The sequence below is a fragment of the Anser brachyrhynchus genome (assembly GCF_964034855.1).
Source record: "Anser brachyrhynchus genome assembly, chromosome: 4".
NCBI lineage: Eukaryota > Metazoa > Chordata > Aves > Anseriformes > Anatidae > Anser > Anser brachyrhynchus.
In genome coordinates, this window is record NC_137698.1 from 1,110,895 (window position 1) to 1,126,383 (window position 15,489).

General features: G+C 37.4%; 1 protein-coding gene across 13 annotated transcripts in view; it reads right to left on the reverse strand.

Moving 5' to 3' along the window:
• LOC308193935 (bifunctional heparan sulfate N-deacetylase/N-sulfotransferase 3) overlaps positions 1–15,489 on the reverse strand; it is a 389,183-nt gene that overhangs the window by 235,055 nt on the left and 138,639 nt on the right. The gene's annotated exons all lie outside the window — the stretch shown is intronic.

Genomic DNA, 15,489 nt, shown 5'->3' on the forward strand with positions numbered 1-15,489 from the left:
CTGATTTTTTTTTTTTTAAGATAATCACACAGGGAGAGAAGTATTAAAAATAGGAAAGTTCCAAAAGAAACCAGATATATGCAGTTCCTAGGCAGAGCTGTCAGGGTACTTATCATCCCCAGTGTTGGCACCTGGGTTTGTTACCCTGCTCTGGTGTGAACTGAGTGCCCTGATATGCTTTTAGAGATTCCTCAACGTTTGGAGAAGCTAACTGTGGAAGGCAATATGTCTCTGCAAAAAAGGCTTGCTGAATTACTGAGACTATAATGTTGGGGAAACAAACAAACAAACAAACACTGATCAGTTCTTTATTCTGTTTGGTGTAAGAAACAGAGCAAAATGCATTCAGTTGAGGAGAGCACTTTTAAAAATCATGTTACTTTCCCCCGCCTCCCCCCCCCCCCCCCCCCCCAGAGGAACAACTTACTTACAAGTTTTAATGAGAAGCAGAACAATACTGAATAATTAACATGAAGTCCGGAAGCTGTGGCCATTGAAAAATATCTGTTGTTTGGCAAATTAAAATTAAGATGGTAATGTGAAAATGCATTTGCAGTACTCCTGATTGTTTCCAGTAAATCTTCATCTTTCATACACACAGAGAAACTATGGCTCTGTTCCAGCATCACTAAGCATTATATGAGATTCCTCTAACTGACAGATCTTTTACAAATGTAAGCCAAGGCCACAAGGCAGATGTGTAGATGGGATCTTTTTGGAGTAGATGTGATCCTTTTTGGATTTCAGCAAAGCTTTTGATATTGTCTCTCACTGCATCTTTGTGGACAAAATGTCCAGCATACAGCTAGACTAATACACGATACGATGGGTGAATAAATGGCTGACAGGTTGGGCTCAAATGGGGTTACATTGGGTTGCTGGTGGCCAGTTGCTAGTGGGATTCCCCAGGGCTCCATTTTGGTGTCAGTTCTCTTCAGTGTTTTTTATAAATGATCTGGATGCAGGACTCAAATTCATACTAAGTAAGTTTGGAGATGACACTAAATTAGGAGGAGCCATTGACTCTGATCTTGAGGGCAGAGATGCCTTGCAGAGAGATCATGACAAATTAGAGCAATAACCAACTGCGCGAAGATTAAGAAGAGCAAGTGCCGGATTCTGCACATGGGAAGAGGCAACCCTGGCTAAAGGTACAGACTGAGGGATGAAAGGCTGGAGAGCAGCCCCACAGAGAGGGAGATGGGGGTTCTGGTCGAGTACTGTGTGCAGTTTGGGGCACCACAGTATAAAAAGGACAGAAAATTGTTAGAGAGCATCCAAAGGAGAACAACTAAGGTGGTGAATGGTCTGGAGGGCAAGACATGAGAAGCACGATTAAGCACGATTCTGCTTTAGAAATTAAGATTTCTCTTTTTTATGCTATTGAATACATGCTAAAAAACCACTTATTTCTCTTCATTTACTATAAAGGGAATGTAGATTACAAGCTCAGATATAGATATAATACATGCTTACATTTGGGCAGTTGAATCTCATCTTAATGTTGTAAAAAGCTTTCAAAAGAGGCTGTGTAATCAAAATTTTTTGCTTTAGCGTTTATACCACTTTGAGATTTCATGGTTTGCTTTGATATGAAATCAGAACTGGATGTTGCAGGGAACACTTTTATATTTTCGTAGTAAAGTAACAATTTTAATTGCAAAAAAAGTTAGTACACCTTTGGATTAAAAACAGGTTAAAGGCCATAAGCAAAGACCATGGCTGAATATCGGGTGGAGAACAAGACGGGACAGAGTATTTGGAACTGCCAGCATATCTAGTCCTGCTTAATTTTGTCAGTAGATAGCTAAAAAAAACAACAACAACAAAAAACCAATACCATTCCAACAAATCTGTTCATAATATTAAGTTTCAATGCAATTGAAATATCAGTTTGGATTAAAAGCCAGCCAACCAACCAACCAACCAAACATTCCTGGAGTAGCAAAAAAACTGACAACAGTTCCTCCAGGAAAGTAAGATTCAGACTGGAATAAATGCAAGCTAAAAGAATGAAAATCCCAGTGATATTCAAGAGAAGTGAAAGTTTGGAAATCAATAATTTTGAAGCCAACCTAGGGATGACAGTGGAAAGCTAATTAGACCTCTATTCACAATGCAATGCGTAAGCCTGAAAGGTTAACGTAATTTCTTGTTGCATAGACATATCCATTGTATAAACCAGGAAGAGCTACCAGTTTCTTCTCCACAGCCTGCCTACACCTGACTTATCGCCCTGGGTTCTAAGAAACTCATTATTATGATTTAGAAGACTAACTTATGACACTTAATCTCAATATTTTTGAACAACTATGTTCGGATGGCATTTCTAAAACAATTTTAGGAGGATTTTGTCAACTTTAATAAGCTGTACACTAGATAAAACAGAACAACTGTGCGATCCATAATGAATAACCATGTTTTCCATCTGATTGTCGTCTGTTTTGAAAAAAATGTAGGCCTAATACAAATTTTTAATTAACATTTTTGTAAGGCAAAAATTCTAGACACTGTGTCATCTCACTTCTCAATACACTGGCTAGGGTACTGGGAAAGTGCAACATCTACTCCTTCCCCATAGAGCTAGTCTGCCCTTTACACACCCAGCAAACCGGTGACTTGTAGGCCCTGAAGTTACAAACTTCAAAGGTATTTTTGAGGTGTGCTGGGATTCATTGTATTAACATGTTAGTTAAACAGAGTAGACAGAAGGAACCTGACAGTTTGGAAATTATTTTACCTTAAAAATGGCAGTTGACAATGCAGAATATTTAAAAATAAAGCAACAAACCAGCCAAATGTGATGCAAAAGAAAACCTTTCTCATAGAAATGCTCTTTGTGAATACTTCTGCTAACATTACCATCATATTTTTGCCTACAAGTGAGGATCAAGAATGCAATAGATCCATAACGGGAGAAAGCTGAGAGGAAACAAAGTCTTTGGTTCAGAATTCTGTTAAAATCTTTTTATATTTTTATACTTCCAAAGCACAAAAGAACCAAAAAGGATATTAAGTGCAGGGAAAAGGCTTTTCTTTGCATTTTGTATTGATGACTGTAACAACTTTTCCTATGATACTGTTCTTACAAATGGATCAGAACAAGCAGAAATAGGCCCTTCTCTGGTGAAGCTGCTGAGCAGTTCCTTGAGACCACACCTAGGCTATAGAAATCAGCAGACCTTTGTTGATTTATTTCTGCTTAGGTGGCTCGGCAATGGTTTGAGGTGACTCACTGTTATAATGATGAAAACCCCAACAAACACAGTCTGTTGAAAAGTTTGCCCTTTTTTTCATAGAAAAGTTCTTCACCTAGGCTGTCAGCTTCACCTTTTTTTTTTTCTTTTTTTTTTTTCAGTCTGTTCCAAGAAACAGAGTGAAATGACTGACTGTATTATTATTATTTCCTCCATGCTCTTTCTCTGCTAGCAATCCAACCATTGTAGGCAGTGCTTTTAGCCCTTGCTCCTATCTCTGAGAATGTCTGGAGTTGCTATTATCCTTTGGGAACTAAATAGTAAAATTTGAAATTGTCTTTCAAAATAATTTGAAGTGAGGCATGATAAGTTCATAAGCTCAGGGTGCTTGTTTATCAGAATTTGAATCCCCGGGGAAAGGCTTGCTGTAAATCTCAACATGTCATTGATTTTCTCTCTACAGAAATGAAGCTCCTATTTGGATTCTGCAGCCTGCTACCCACACACATTTGAAAAGTAGATGATTGTAATTTTCTAGCTTAAGAACAGTTCTATAAATACAACCCAACATTCAGTTTTACAGCAGAAAATGTGTCTGGATGAACTATGTGTGCAAGTGTTCTGCTAGTGTGAGTAATCTTGCTGAGAAAATGGCACCAAAACGTTTATTTTCTGTAGCTTGTCAATGTGTCATCAGAAGACATTTCAGCAAGGGACTGTTCCATGAAAAATGAATGTGCTACACAATCAAGCTCAAAAGAATTTGTCAAATCAGCAGTTGATTTGCTATATAAGCCAATGTTGATGTAAAACAAAATAAACACTTTTTATCCCCGCTACTTTTAATGATCTGGAATGTTACACTGCACAACCAGAGAGAGAGAAAATAGTAAACACTCTCAACTGCATGACTGCAACAGCACTGTACTCACAACACTAGTGGCTACTTTCTGGCCAGCACAAACCATCCTCTGGGTGGTCAGCTAATGAACAGATCCTCATTTCCCACAGAGCAGCACGGCTCCACTTCATAAATATTTTCCAATGGTCCTTTGCTGAACACAACCTACCAGCTAAAATCGCAACTGCCTTTTAAAACGTTAAATGCTATCAGCAATACAAAAAATATACTGCTGCTGCTGAAAAAAATCCCTTCCTTTACCAGGAAATACTATCTATAATAAGCTTGTTGTTCTTAATGTTGCATTTATTTGAGGAAACTGAGTTGGCTAATTGCACAAAATGTAAGGGATGATATTTAGTAAAGGAGACTGCGTGACATAAATGTAGTGAATCCCCTTAACTGAATGTTTACTTTCCTTCTTCCCCAGTTTCAAGGAGAATCAATAGAGTCTTTTTCTTCTCTTATTACTCTCCTGCCTTTAGAAAATTAAAAAAAAAAAAAAAGTTTTCTTTCAGTATTCAGAAGATGTATTTTATCAAAAAAATTCCAGATCTCCAAATCCCATGTATTTCAGTGTATTTTCTCCACAGAATTCCAGTCAGGGCTCTTGTTCATCCCCATCGTTTGAAAAAACTCCCCTATTTCAAAATTGCTAAAATCTCTCAACTGCATGTGTTAATATCGTGAACTGATTGATTCAGACAAAAACAAAGTGATGAAGCATAACTGTGTAAAGCGGTACCTGCACTGGTATCACTGTTGATGAACACTGGCTAGGAAGTGTTTCTCCAGGCTTTTCAAGCTTGGTACCTTGGGAGTCAATTTTTTTTTTTGGGGGGGGTGGGGGTGGGGTGGTATAACCCTCCAAAAGTAATTACCATCTCAACTGTCCTTACAGATTACATTGCACTGGTCATACAATTTGTATAAGCATGTCTGAAAAAAAGAAAAGTATCTTAGAGAACACTAATGCCAGTTCATTTTATCCAGATAAAAGCACAGTTCATGCAGCGCCATTTTATCCTTGCTTCCTGAAAGCCCTTCAGACAAGAAAAATCCAAAGCAGGCAATACTTTGAATCCTAATGGAAATAAGAACAAAATGCCAAGCGCTGGGGGGGAGGCAGGGCAGGGACTCGGTTGTGACTGACAGCCTGAGTGCAAACAGGTAACCCTGCACAGAGCAGGCATCTTTCTGACACATTCTGTAGGTAAAGTTCACCCCTACGGAGAAAGGTAGCACAAAACCTATGCCTGTTGGAATATTGTGAAAGCCCTTTCACAAGATAAATTACACCATTTGCAAATTCAAAGAAAAAGATAAATATTGTGAAAATCTGGACTCTTAATGCAAAATTGAATTGGTCTGCACTTAAAAAGCTCATTATTTCTCAGTCAGAAGTCCAAAGTATTACTTTAGTCTTCTAAAAGCTTGCGTTCACATAGCTGTTTTAAGCCCTTCTCTGATGCATTCGTTTTAATTCTTTGTTAGCACAACCATTTCCATATTCAGACTAGGGAAGTTAGGCTGCACAAGGCTGCGAGCGCTGTTCAGCCTGCTGCATGCTGATTACCTTTGGTGCCCAGAGATGTCCAACCCGAGCCTAATCAGCATGCAGCTGTCAATCAGGCACGCACACCTCCTCGGTCACTGAATCAAAGGCATGTCTGGTCTGCCAACACCACTGGGTAGTGTCTGAGCTCCAGAGGACTCAACAGTTGATGCCATGAAAAGAAGCAACAGTCCCTAATAGATCTTGAATATTCCGGAGGAAAAATCTTGTCAAGCCAATTATTGACTGAGATCTTTTCAGATTGTTTTTGGCATCAATTTATTACATGAATGAGTTTGGTGTTCATCTCAGGCAGGATGTTTCCAAGCTAAATTTTGCACTTAACTGAAAGCAGATGTTGCATTACAAATAGTGCAATATCAGGAGAAACGTCGCTCTCTGTTTTTATTTTATGGAAGGAGTTTGGTGTTCATTGACTGGAACTCAGTTTCCTCCAAGAGACGTAGGAAAATTAAAACATAGATTTGCTAATTCAATAACTGACTCCCTGCTTCTCATTTTCTGCCCATGACATTGTACAGCAGCCGTGCAGGAGGTCTGGTCAGCAGGCTGCCGCGTGGTTTCCCTTGCTGGCCTGCTCCTGTTCAGCACTTGAGGCCAACCAACAATCAACAGCACTCACCACCGCACTCCTTCCACTCTTTCTGAGCCCTTCACCAATGTCCTTATGGTCAGGAGAGTGGCTGCAAAGTTTTCACTCCTGGAAACAGCAGGGTCAAAGTCTCAACAGCTGATGTCCACCGGAGACTCATTTTTCCTCAAGGCTCCTGCCTCCGATTGATGACTCCCTTCACCATGACACTACATCCATGCTTTTCCACCTCTCCCTTTGGCATTTCTGTAAATTTTGTTCACAGACATACTTACAATACACACAGTGCAGTGCAAGTAGAGACAAGGCTGGTCCCTTTGCTCACTGATATGAAAAGAAACCCCCAGCCCAAACCAGAAACACATGGCAGCATGAGAAAACTCCAGCCTAAGTTTCAATCCTAAGTTTTAAGCCTAAATCCTTCCCATTTACTAGCTTGCACTCAGCATTGAAAAAACAGTGTTAAGCCTTCAGACCATGGGCTTTTCTCATTAACATCTGCTGACAGTATAGGCAACTACACCTTTTGTCTGTCATTGTTCCTACAGATGGAATTCTGACATTGCTTCCCCTGATGCATTAGACTTGCTCTTATTACTTGCCCTGGTTTCTCTCTTAGACTGGCCATACCATTACCTGCTCACTGAAAAGTGGTCTTGTTTCCATACTTTTTGCTGCTGGCCTTGCTGAGCAACAGAAGCTATGGTCTGTAGTAGTCACACATTCCCAGGACAGATTTCAGCCATGGAAGCCAATTAGCATGGAAGTGCTTGTTTCCATTTGGCTAAATAGTCAAATGAATAGCTAAATAGTCCATAATACCAAAGAGGTCCAAACAAGTAAAAATTACTGATGCATGCCCAAACCATGCCTGGGAATTACTTGGGAGGGTGTTAGTCAGCCCAGGACAAAACCAAGCTGAGATTTTTTTTTTGCAAATTTAACAGCAGAAGTGAATGAGACCCAGTACTTAGGAATGTTCCCTGTCACTGCTTAAATTGTTAATGTAATGAAAACCAGAAAATCCAGCAAACAAAATGCATTCAAGAAAAGAAGTTAGTCACCAGTTCACTTAAATCTCTTTGTACACATCCTAGGTAGTTGTCTAGCTAAGATGGCTTGTCCTGAAACAAGATGTTATGAACAGGATATACAACAGGACTGTTCACTAAGGGAACTCAGGAGAAACTTCCTTGTATACTGTACAAAAACATTAAGTGGAACTGACAAATGCAACAAAAAGGGTTCAATCTTTGAGTAATTTTAGGAATTAGTGACATAAAAAAAGGATGAAGTAATTATATAAAAGAGAAGAAGGGAGTACAAGTAAAAGAATGACGAATGGACACACGGGACATATAAGGGTTGTGCTATCTCTCAGCTTCCTGAGACATTCCACATAACCATTTACTATTAGCTTTAATTTACTTCAAATCAGCAAAAGCACAACGAGGCTTTTGCAGACAAGTAAAATACACATGCACTGCTGGGTATCACAGAAAAGAAGTGTAATTATTTCAAGAAAGTTATGGCTTAGCAGCTGATGAAAAGGAATAAAGGAGGTAAGAGTTATTCTTTGCATACTTTTCTTAAACCCCCATTGCGCAAATATCTTACTCAAACAATGCCACCTTATCTTAAGTGACCACCCTAGGGATAAGGTAATTTAGTTACCTTATGGAGATCAGTGCTTAATTAAAGGTCAAACTAAATTGTACTTGGAAACCTTAGCAATATTTTCAAGTTTGTTCCTGTGCCAAGCTGCTATTGGATGTAGCCTTCAATGTTGGCTTTACTACTTTTCATAATAATCACCTGCTGCTGACCATTTAATCATCATATTTCTCAGTTAAATTCTAAAAGAATTCATGTCCTTTTTCACACAAGTCATGTTGTAATAACACAAATCAAGTATCAAATTTTATTATCAGCCTGTCAGTATAACGTAAAATAATAATAATAAAAAAAGCTATACTTCTTGACAAACAAAGCATGGTATATATGTTCATTCATAATATGTACATCAATCACTGTACCATATAAGCACTTATTAGCACAGCTATTCTCACATTAAATTGTACTGGCTTTGCTGACATACAAGTATGATTTAGCTTTCACGTTACATTTGGCTAAATATTGTACAGAGAAATACATTTTTTGCAATATAGTCTAACGATACATGTGCCACTGCAATGAAAAAAAAAAGACTCAAAAATTAATGCTGCAAATAAATCTTGTATCAGCATGAGTAAGTATGTTCTGAATTAGAAATGTTCTTAAATATGAATTGTAGGTATTGATGTTAAAGGAACCAAAAGTTTATCACTAACATCCAAGAGTGTTAATTGCAAATCATGGAATTTTATAAACACTTCAGTTTTCAGAGTCAAAGCCAAAAGCTTGTATCAACTTTGGAGACCCCAGCACATATTTTGGAAACAAAACATTTTAACATCTAAAAACAAATCTATATTTATGCTTTTTATCTTTCTACTCCACTTTAACGTTTCAAATACGAATGCTTTCAAGAGGATAGTGATGCCTACAAATCTAGGACTGTATTTAATTTAAGATTTTACAAAGCATTCAGAAAATAATTCTAAGCATATAAATAGATTAATTCTCCTAAAGAAGAAAAAAGTACCTTTGATAATAGCAACATTTTGATGTTGAATTAAAAACATTTACTGACAATTAATGCCTCTCACTGGTTCTGAGTTAAGTTTTAAACAGTGCCCAAATGCCCTTTATGTGAACTTGGCTGGAGGTCTCAGAGGATGTAATCTGTAGTGCAGAGCTACAACTGAATTGTAAGCGGTAGACAAGTAACTTGAAAACCAAGTTTGACCACAAAGAGCTCCCTGAAAGACAAAACTTTCTGTCTCCAGTATTTTCTTAACAGATGCTTCCAAAAAGCTTTTGGCTCTTGCATCAGCCATGAGCATACCCTCTGTCAAGTTGCTGACTGCAGCGCAGCTGCTGCAGCTAAGTGCCGTGTGTCTTGCAGCAGCATACAAGAAAGATACAGTGGTCTAGTGTTCTTCCAAGTGTGAACCTGAACCTACTGCAGCTAGAGAGGGACAATTGAAGGCTTGTATGCATTCTCCTATGAGCACAGGGAAACACAGCCAAGCTGCACATATCATATGCTATGTCAGTTCCTTGTGTTGTGTAGAATCTGCTGTTACACGGAGTAATAATCAGGCTCTCTGAATGCTAATCAGGATGGAAGAAAGACCACAATGGTCTGCAAATGCCAGTTTTACATGAGTGTTGTCTTACCGACCTTCTGATGTGAATTGTCTGTTTTGGAAATGCCTGATGTCATAGCCTCTCTGTGCCTAAGCAGAGAAAAATCATAGGGCTTATAACACTGTTCTCAGCATCACAGTTAAATGGATGGATATAGCCTGCAATCGACAGCACCAAAATCAATACAGTTTGACTACACCAACTTCCAGCTTAATGAATATTTATTATTGCCTATTGATGTTTCTCATTGTAGCCTATTTTATTTTTTAAGCAAACAGTAAACCTGCTTGTTAAGGAGTCTTCTGTAATCTAGATACAGTACTTTTAAAATAGTTACAGAAAAGCTCTGGGCCTATGTTCTCACATTGTATTTTTATTCCTATCGCACTTACCCATCAGAACAGAGGAAAATCAAGAGAAACTATTTTAGTTGCAGTCTGTTATGGGAATAACTTGGTTGTGAGTGGACTGATATCTGCAACTGAAATCAAACAATTTGGGATACAGTATTATATGGCATCATGATAGAAAATGAAATAATGAAATATTTAAATATAAGTTTTTTTGATTTTGCCTTGTTTGAGGGATTATTTCAGAGCTCATTTTGGGGAACATACAAGGAAGAGTTGGCAGATCTTTTATTTATTTCACGAGCCTCTCTGTATAATAATATAGGTCAACTGTTAACAAGGTATAGAAAAAATAATCAAAGGTGATACACAGAATGATCTGGCAGACAGGGGAGCTACGCCAGCAACCTGTACTTCAGTCCCTTTAACTGCACTGCCTGGTGGCATACATTTGAACATATCATATTCCATACCTTTCAAGTAGATTTTAAATTATTTCTTAAGTGACCTATCAAAATCACTGTCACCGAAAGGCCTTTCTGGAAACGAACTCAATTAGCCACAGGGCTGAACAATTCCTGTGAAGATCCTGAGGGAGAAGGAGGGATCAGAATACCTAGGGCTTCAAAAAAACATGCCAAGGACCTCCTGCTCCAGCACTTACTGTAATTAATCGAAGTCTTTCCACTGACTTCAATGAGCAGTCAGGTCAGTGTCAGGTTATACACAATTAGTAAAACTCTAGATGTTTTCAATTCCAGTGACATAAGTTTGGTCAGGACTTCGTTCAATCTTCCTATAGACTGACACCACCAAGACAGAATCTCATCATCAATTACAGGAGGAGTTTGCACTGGCAATAAACATAGTTTTCTTATTGGCTTCTAGTACTGAATCTTTTTTTTTTCTTTTTTTTTTTTTTTCCCTGAGAATAACTGTACTAGTTGTGACATGCATCAGTACCAATAATCTTCAATTCAACATAAGCTTATATTTTTGGAGGTGAAACCTCCTGACTTCCAATGCAGTAGCATGGTAAAGAATCACTGCAACATGAATAAATGCCAGAGCCTAAACTAGCTTTTATACCTTTCATCTTATGCTTTTATAACAAGTCATGAAGCTGCTAATTGACACTTTCATGTATTATGAAACATTTACAAGTTTAACATTACTGTAGATGGGCATGCTTTCAGCTGCCTTCTGTTTATGCAGAGTTTTGAAACTGTCTGCAGAATGAGTTAATTTCAATGCAGTCTTTTCTTCTTGGAGAAATCTTCAGTCACTTATCAGTGCACTATAATGCGGGACAGATTCCACCAGCTATTATATAACTCTGTCCTACACTTGGGACAAAGATAATGAGAACAGAAAATGTATCTACTGCATTCTCCTGACTGTGCCAGTTTTTTCTTAATGGTCAGTTATGCAAGTGTCCCATGGGAATTCTGTATAGTAATTTTGCCAGAATTAATACACTTAGCTCAAAAGATATTTTTTTTTCCCAAGGTATCATAAAAGTGAGAGATGACAAAAAGTTCCTAGGTCACCTTACTCTTTCTCTTACTGTATTTTACACTTATGAGTATGTTCTATCCAGCTTTATTTATTGTTGGTCTGGCTGTGAAAGAATTTCACTGGTGCATATCACTGAAAGTTCATGGGAGGGAAGTGGACAAAAATCTGTTTAATTCTAAGTAATATAAACATAATGATCTAAGTTTATTCTCTTCAGTAAATCAAAACATTCACATAAATATGTAGGGCTGTAATTTTGGGTAGAATTACAAAAGCAGAAAGACACAGGATGTAATTTTGATCCTCCTTACACCAGTACAATTCACAATTGTTTTGGATTTATCAGCAGTAAGCAGTAATAAAGTTGTTCCAATTTTGTTCATATTATTACTGTTAATATTAACAAAATAGTAATATTAAAAATAGTAATCGTACTAAACTAAGAGAACTATCAAGAGCAGGCCAAAAATTAGAACATTAGTGCCAACAAGTAATTCAAAAGTCTAAATATTTGTGCTTTTTTAACTCATCCAAAATGCATCATGAAATTAAAAATCTCTGGTTCATTACGGTGAAGTAAGGCTTTATCCTGAAATATCTTTAAAAAATACCAGAATGTGGCCCAAAGCTATTAGGTTATATTCCAGTTTCATAAAAAGAGAAAGACCAAATAGGAGAGCCTCTCTGATAAACTCAGAGATGGCGACTGAGTTGCTCTATGCCATGTACGTATACAGTCAATCCAAATTTCTCTTGGTAATATATATACACACAAGCTTAGGGAAATATAAATTACGGTAACCTTAAGAGACAGTGCTAGAACTGTACGTGCTTTACATAGATAGCAATTCTAGCATGACATTGGAATGTCCCCATTGCATACACCTGATCTATCCAGGTTGCATTCAGACTCCCTACACGTGCCTAGAGAGTCTGTGAGCTGTTCATTGCTTGTGCAGTGGTTGTTGGTCTAGAAATGCAGCTGAGTGTCAGGAAGGTAGTTTGGTGCATTACCAAACTGGACGAGGGAGCAGGTTAGCTTGTTAGAAGAAACAGGTGCAAGAAAAGCAAGGAAGGGAAATAATCCTGATAGATTTCTGATAGTTATTTCCATTAAATGCCTGAAAAGATATTGTGACAAAACAAATTACTGGCACTAGCTAAAAATAAAGCCAGAAAGAACTAACTCCAGTTTTGAGAACTAACCACGCATCTTTGTCATTTAGACAGTGTTCTAGTCACTGCTTAAACATTCAAAACAGAACAGCCTCTCCAGTCAAATAGCCTCTAAAGTTTTCAGCTGAATGTCCATCAAAAAGTTTGTTTTTACCATATCTTCATAATTAAATGATGTTCATTTTTTTAATGACCCTTAGAAATGTTTCATAAAGGACATGAAAATATATATTACTCTCCACCCAAACTATGAAAATACCTGAAACACACCAATGAAAAAGGAACAATGATAAAGCTATCAAAGATGACCACAACTTAGTAAATAATACACATTTAGTAAACTGACTTATACAAAGAGGACTGAAAAACAAGTTATATTTAAATTAGGCACTTGCTAGTCCTATAGTTATGACAGGTTTTGTTTTGAATGACCTTTCCAGGTCATAAACTTCATGCTAAAAATACTGATTTTCTTCACTTTTATTCTCTACTGTTTCTAGAAGTCCATTTCTGATTTTCATAGCGTTTTAAAAATGGATTTGCACTTCTATTTCAACCCCCCCCCCCAAAAAAAAAGAAGTAAAAGCTCGAAAAGCATTATTAGCGTGCTTATTGGTTACAAATACACTTTGAAATCTTTAGAGAAACAGATTAAAAAGCCACAGCTATAATACGATCAATATTGCTCTTGAAATCTGGTATTCCTGACTGTTGGGATATCTTCAGTAATCATGGTGTCATAAGTAGGAACAACTTTGGCTCGTGAAAGGCTGTGCCAGAGCGGTGTAACAGAAATAAAAATATTTGCCATATAAATAGAAAAAAATAAGAGGGTTTTCTTGGACCTGGGTACAAGGCAATAAAACTTTGTGTTATGTATGTGACATTAATTTGTTGGATGTATGTGATGTTGAACACAAAGATCTTTTAATACTGGGTGTTTGGTATACTTTGGTAGGTTTTAAGAAAGATTAGGTTTGCTTTGGCACCTGGTGTATTGATAGGTCTGTAAAGTCATAATAATTTTAATGATATGATAAATATGCACACGATCCACACATAAATAGAGGGATGATTATATAACCCTAATGCAACAAATATATTATGGAAGATGAGAAAATGTACATATAAATTCAACAGTTTAAGATTAGGAAAAAAAAAAAAGGTTTATAGAGTGGTTCCTTGGCACTGTCCCTGTTCTGATGTTTTTAAAATTTTTTGGTTGTCTTTTTTTTTTTTTAAACCAGGCCAAGGAGATCATAAATGTGAAATGGTTTAAACACAGAACTGATTGCAATATTTGCTTTTTAAAAGTGCTCTTTTGCTCTTTAGTAATAGAGGTTGGTAGCTTTACTTCTTGATTTCTAAGGCTCTGTTTAATAGATAGCAGAGCTCCCCCCTCACAGCTGAAAGAAAAACTAATGGAGCCTCTTACAATCTCGGTGCGATCTGTAAAGAAGCTGTAGACTGTTGGGGAGGTGCAGAGTTATATAATGTCTTGAAGACTCATCTTCTTGAGGACAAGCCTAAAACCAGCATTTTGTTGCACAGCAAGATTACAGGTTGTATACTTCCTATTCTGCTGCAGCACAGTCCTCCGAAGTGCCAGGTTCCTGAGATGACCTGTTTCTTGTATCTTTGGGACACAGCCTGAACTCTTGACAGCAAAGACCGTAATTACCAAAGTTGCAAATGTGGAATTGCCAGGCTGGGAGGAACTGGTGCATTCATTGCCTCTAAAATCTGTGCAGGGACCAGGAAAGTCTGGTCTGGAGCAGGAAAACTGAACTACTGTTCTTCAGAAAACTGAAATATTTGTTCCAGAAACTGACATTTTATTTTCTCAGTCCATTTCTAGCACATCAGCTAAGTGGTCCCTGATGTATATTGTTTAAAACAATAGACTTAATTTTACATGATTGATTTTGGACAGTATCACACAGACCAAACAAAGCATTGAAGAATCCTACTAAATATAGACAGTTTAGAGGGGGGGAAAAAAAAAAAGGAAGGAAGGAAGGGAGGGAGGGAGGGAGGGAGGAAGAAAAGAGAAAAAAAAGAACTATGAAGGGCTTTAGGAAATATAAGGATTCAAAAAGAATTTTGGTTTGATTGCAAACCATGGTACTTCACACCTATACTGCTGCTAATATTCAGGTGGGCACCTCAAAGTAATACTTTCCTTCCACCTGTAAATTACAGTGAGCGCTTTATCGGATTATGAGCTGATTGTGGTCATCAGCAGAACCAATGCTGAAGAGACATCCTAACAATGTTTGCTGATTTGTAATGATGAAAAAGTGATAAAACAATTATCAGTGAGATGTTGAGTTAGCAAGATAGCATTTAGAATGGAGTAGAAAAATTCAATCAATTCAAAAGCCAGTAAACAAACTGCACAATTCTTACTGCATTATTTTTTTTAATGTTTTTAGGAAAGTGCTATTTCTTTCTTTGCCAGTAAAAGCAACAGCTGTGTAAGGTGTGGAAAGCTAACCAGATTATCGGCTGGAAATGTTTCCAAAGATTTTTAGTATTTTGGAAAAACGATGGAACAGATGAAAAGACTGGATGGATATAGGTCAAAACCAGTAACGGTGGCAAAGGTAAATTAAGCCCAATTAATGAGAGAGAAGAATTAGGCTACAAGACTCTAGAATGGGAACTTTTGTGGGAAATGGAGAGGCTTTTATGTTGCAGAGTACTGTATTAGGTGAACTAGGAACAACGTCTTCAGGCTCTAGACAACCATTTTAGGTTCAAGACAGTTAGCCTTGCTTAATCAAAGTGATTCATTAAGACAGGGATAAAGGGTACTTCCATTAAATACTGTGAGATAAAATAATGCATATAACCATGTTTATTCATGGAACGACTTCTAATGACAAGTACTGAATATTTTAAAAAGATCTCCTCCTTAATTCTCT